The sequence below is a fragment of the Terrapene carolina genome, unplaced genomic scaffold (assembly GCF_002925995.2).
Source record: "Terrapene carolina triunguis isolate 2854851 unplaced genomic scaffold, T_m_triunguis-2.0 Scaffold30, whole genome shotgun sequence".
NCBI classification, from domain to species: domain Eukaryota; kingdom Metazoa; phylum Chordata; order Testudines; family Emydidae; genus Terrapene; species Terrapene triunguis.
In genome coordinates, this window is record NW_020664381.1 from 706,068 (window position 1) to 711,911 (window position 5,844).

The window sequence follows — 5,844 nt, forward strand, 5'->3', positions numbered from 1 at the left end:
CAAACAGTACTTGTAAATGTACTGCATGCACCTCATAATTCATAACTTCAGGAAGACACCCTGTCATATTTATAAATGTACAGCCAGCACTACACACTTCTTAGCAGCACCCAAAGCTGGAGGTCCAGAGAAGATGACTGTGGCTGACCTTTAAAGTGTTCTTTGAAAGCCGCCTCAGCCTCAGAGCTTGTGATATCAGACAGCTGCTTCATCTCGACCCTGGCATCAACTTTTCCCTCTGTGCTCAGAGATATTATGCAGCGCACAACAGGCTGTTATAACCCCGTGGCTATTTTTCTCACTGAGAGCCAAATGTTCCTCCAGGCTACCAAAAGCACATTTAACTGTCATTCTGCTCCTGTGGAGCTAGTAACTGAATCTTGCTTTGGTGCTGTCAAGGTGGCCCGTGTATGGCTTCCTGAGCCAGGGAACAGGGAGGAGACGGAGTCCTCCAGAAGCACTATCAGCATTTCAACGTTGCTCTGCCGGTTGGGAAAGAATGTTTGTGTTTATTGCTTTCTGAACAGTCTTGTGGTTTTAAAGTGTGAGTGTCATGGACAAGCCCACACTGATCTTGGTGAAGCATCCATGGTGATCCTCCAGCGCTTACCTAACCGTAGAAAAGTAGCCCTTTCTTTTGATGTACTCTGTGGCAAGGGCGCTGGTGCCAAATAGGCATATGCATGCCCTCTATTGCTCCATTGCAGTTTGGGAACCCCATTGCTGCAAATCCATCCACTATGTCCTGCACACTGCCCCGAATCACAGTCCTGCATAGCCCTGCACACTTGCATGGTAGTGGCCTCTACTGTGGTTTTTGCAAGTCTAACATGATTGCTCATGGACTGATAGTCTGGTGTTGTTGCAAGCTTCCACAGTGCAATCACTACTCACTTCTCCATTGTCAGTACAGCTCTCATTTTGGTGCCCCTGTGCTGAAGTAAGCTGAGCACGCAGATCCAGCAGCGTGACCTTGCACCTCCAGAAGTTATGCAGCCACCGCTCATTGCCCCAAACCTACATTACAATGAAATCGCACCAGTCAGTGCTCATTTCTCAGGCCCAGACGCAGCGTTCCATCATCTGCAGTTGCTCTCTGAATGCCACCAACAACCTTGAATTGTTTTTCGCTATGTCCCTTAGTGAACTGTCCTCAAAGAAATCATCATGTCCTCTGTTGTTGCGGGTCTGCAAATACAGGAGACTCATGGGGCCTGTATTTGTAACGTCCATGAGAATAATGCAGAGCTCTATGAGCTCCATGCTTCTGTCAGAGATAGCAGACACACAAGAGTGCCGCACAGGTTTGTGGGATTTTTTAAAAAAAGGCATGAAAGTTATGGGATATGGATGGCATTATGGGATGGAGAAAGTTGCATGCTGGGAACTTGAGCCCTACCTCCGAGAAATCCCTGGGAGAGTCATTTCTGTCTCACAACACACGGTGAAAATTTCCCAAAAAACCTTTGTGCCAGAAAGTGGCATGTGGCACCAGGGCCGGCTTTAGGAAGTGCTGGGCCCGATTCAAATAGTTTCGATGGGGCCCCAGCAGGGATGACTCACCCGGCGGCGCTCCGGGTCTTCCGCGGCACTGAAGGACCCACTGCCGCCGAAGACCCAGAGCACCGCCGGGTGAGTAAAAATTAAAAAGGCACCTAAGTTAGGCGCTCTTCTTTAGGGCACGGGGTCCTCTTAGGTGTGGGGCCTGATTCGGGGGAATCGGCCTAAAGCCGGCCCTGTGTGGCACACTGGGATACCTACCCATGGTGCATTGCACTTTGCATTGACCCAAGCACTCCTGCTGAGTACGCACAGTACCGATGCAAGCAGCCAAGTTATATACAAACTTTGGCAGCTGTATGTATGCCAACGTATCTTGCATTGACTAGTGTAGACATGGCATAATAATGCCTAACCAAAAACTGATTCACTGAGGCAAAATTAAATTACAGCAATTGATGTGTGCATTTTAAAACATTCTTGCAGATACCCCTTACGCCTGTGGGGGGGAAAACAACATTAGAATTAGTGCCAGATTGTGAAGTTTGTACACGGAATGCCCATTAATGCCATGGGGCTGGGGGGGGGTGTCACGTGTGCAAATCGAGGGCATTTTATGCCCTTTCTCGAGAAATGTAAATTGCTCAGGTATTTTGCTCTATTTTTTTCAATTGGATGGCCTGCATCTAATCTCTCTTTAACCAGCTGTTCTATTTTTGGAAGCTAGATGTGAGCTTTCTCTCTCCCAGCATGACAGTAATTCCCGTCAGCAGGCCATTTATTTAGCATTGATGGCTTTGAGACTGTGGGGCCTTCACAAACTATCAGCATGATGTTTGTTTAATACTCAAGACATTGATTTTAAACTGGGTCTGAAGCAAAAGAGTTTGTTTTGCTGCACAGTGATTAAATATTGAATTTCAGTCTGTAGGAGCTAACCCAGTTAAAGAGCTTGGGAGAATCTTGTTTGATTCCACAAGCAGCAGTGGCCAGAGATGAGGAAAGAAAGGGAACAAGGAACAGAAGGGTTGGAAGAACTTAACCAGGCAGAAATGAGAGCAAGCTGCCAGATATGGCTGTGCATTAATCTAAATGGGGTGGGGGGGAGTGGGAGGGACTGGTCTACATTATAAATTGTTTCAGAGTAGCAGCTGTGTTAGTCTGTGTCTGCAAAAAGAACAGGAGTACTTGTGACACCTTAGAGACTAACAAATTTATTTGAGCATAAGCTTTTGTGGGCTAAAACCCACTTCATCGGATGCATGCAGTGGAAAACACAGTAGGAAGATACACACACATACACACACACACACACACACACACACACACACACACACACAGAGAACATGAAACAATGGGTGTTACCATACACACTATAATGAGAGTGATCAGTTAAGGTGAGCTATTACCAGCAGGAGAGGGAAAAAAACGTTTTGTAGTGGTAATCAAAATGGCCCATTTCCAGCAGTTGACAAGAAGGTGTGAGGAACTGTAGGGGGGGAAATAAACATGGGGAAATAGTTTTACTTTGTGTAATGACCCATCCACTCCCAGTCTTTATTCAAGCCTAATTTAATGGTGTCCAATTTGCAAATTAATTCCAATTCAGCAGTCTCTCGCTGGAGTCTGGTTTTGAAGTTTTTTTTGTTGTAATATTGCTTATGCTCAAATAAATTTGTTAGTCTCTAAGGTGCCACAAGTACTCCTATTATAAATTGTAGTATTCAAATTCAGTTGCGAAGAGTTAGCTGGCACACTGCTGACCATGCCTGAGTGGCTAGTGCAGATCATGGCAAGTCATTCTTATCATGGTTTCAGCTAATTTTGATCATCATCACTAGCTGACATGATTTGCGTGGCTCTGGTTGGTCTGTTGTGGACACTATTATGTCAGCTAACTTGACACTTCACAATGATGTTTGAATGCAACCACAGGCGTCGACCTTCCAAAGTACCCCAGGGCCTGCCTCCACTCCACCCCTTCCCCAAGGCCCCACCCTGTCCCACCTCTTCCCGCTCCACCCTCTTCCTGCCCAGTTCTGCCTCCTCTCCTGAATGCGCTGCATCCTCCCTCCTCCCCCCCAGAGCCTCCCGCATGCTGCGAAACAGCTGATTGCGGCGGGAGGGAGGTGCGGGGAGGGAGAGGGAAGGGGAGGCGCTGATTGGTGGGGCCCGCCGGCAGGCAGGAGGCACTGGGGGGGGGAGGGGATGTTCTGATAGGGGGGCTGCCGGTGGATGCTCAGCACCCATTTTTTCCACGGAGTTGGCGTCTATGAATGCAACACAGTTTTGAACCGTAGACAAGCTCAAATGCTTTAGGAAACCTCTCTCTTTTTCCCCACCCACACTGAGATTATTGGGCAATAATGTTAGGTCCAATCCTGCAAAATGCAGAATATATAAAAGGGTTACTCACCTTCTCATAACTGTTGTTCTTTGAGATGTGTTGTTCATGTCCATTCCAAGCAGGTGTGTGTGCGCCGCATGCATGGCAGCCGGAAGATTTTCCCTTAGCAGCGTCCGTAGGATCAGCCTGGGTGCCCCCTGGGGTGGCGCCACCATGGCGCCCTATATAGGGGCCCACCGACCCTCCACCCCCTCAGTTCCTTCTTGCCAGCACTCCGACAGCGGGGTAGGAGGGTGGGTATTGGAATGGACATGAACAACACATCTCGAAGAACAACAGTTACAAGAAGGTGAATAACCATTTTTTCTTCTTCGAGTGCTTGTTCATGTCCATTCCAAGCGGGTGACTCACAAGCCTGAATTTAGGTGGTGGGATCGGAGTTCACTGCAGATTGGAGCACTGCACGGCCGAAGGCTGCATTGTCTGTAGCCTGATGCGTGATGGCGTAATGCGACGTGAAAGTACGGATTGAAAACCATGTGGCAGCTCTGCATATTTCCTGTGTCGGGACTTGAGCCAGGAATGCCGCGGAAGAGGCCTGTGCCCTTGTGGAGTGGGCTGTGATCGGCGGAGCAGGCACCTTAGCCTGATTGTAGCATTCACGGATGCAGGCCGTGATCCAGGAGAAGATATGCGGTGACGAGACAGGTAGCCCTTTCATCCTGTTGGCCACAGCAATGAAAAGTTGGACTGATTTCCTGAATGGCCTGGTTCTTTCGATATAAGATGCTAGGGCCCTGCGAACGTCCAGGGAAGGCAGCCTACGCTCCCTGCTGGAGGAATGTGGTTTGGGATAAAACACAGGGAGAAAAAGGTCCTGACCCATGTGGAATTGAGAGACCACTTAGGGAGGAACGCCAGGTGTGGCCTGAGTTGGACCTTGTTCTTGTGAAAAACGGTGTATGGAGGCTCGGACGTCAGGGCTCTGAGCTCCGAAACCCTCCTGGCCGAGGTGATAGCCACAAGGAATACAACTTTATAGGAGAGATACAATAGTGAGCATGTAGCAAGGTGCTCGTAAGGGAGCCCCGTGAGGGCAGAGAGGACCAAATTAAGGTCCCAGCCCGGGACAGGTTGTCGCATATGCGGGAAGAGTCTATCCAGGCCCTTGAGGAAGCGGCTGACCAGTGGGTTAGCGAAGACTGATACTCCATCAGCTCCTGGGTGGAACGCAGAGATGGCAACCAAGTGGACCCGGACCGAGGACAGGGAAAGTCCCTGCTGTTTCAGCTGGAGTAGGTAGTCTAGTATGAGAGGAATCGGGGCGAGCAACGGAGCTTGACCCTGCTGTTCTGCCCAGATGGAGAAATGTTTCCACTTGGCCACATATGTGGCCCTGGTGGAGGGCTTCCTGCTACCAAGGAGGACTCGCCTAACCTGTTGTGAGCACTGCATTTCCACCGGGTTCAGCCATGGAGCAACCAGGCTGTGAGGTGGAGCGACTCCAGATTCGGGTGCTGGAGGCGGCCTTGATCCTGTGTGATCAGGTCTGGGAGCAGGGGCAACGCGAAGGGCACCTGTATGGACATCTGCAGTAACAACGTGAACCAGTGCTGGCGCAGCCACGCCGGCGCTATCAGTATGACTCGAGCATGATCTCTGCGAATGTGGAGGAGTACCCTGTGGACCATCGGAACCGGAGGGAAGGCGTAGAGGAGGGCCCCTTCCCACGAGAGGAGGAAGGCATCCGTGAGCGATCCTGGGCTGCGCCCCATGAGGGAGCAGAACCGTTGGCACTTCCTGTTGTCCTGCAAGGCGAACAGGTCTATCTGGGGATAGCCGTAGAGACGGAAGATAGAACTTACCACATCCTGGTGAAGGGACCACTCGTGACCGTTGATTGAGCGGCTGAGGGTGTCTGCTAGACCGTTTTGCACCCCCGGGAGGTAGGATGCCGTCAGGTGGATTGAATTCTGTACGCAAAAATCCCATAACGC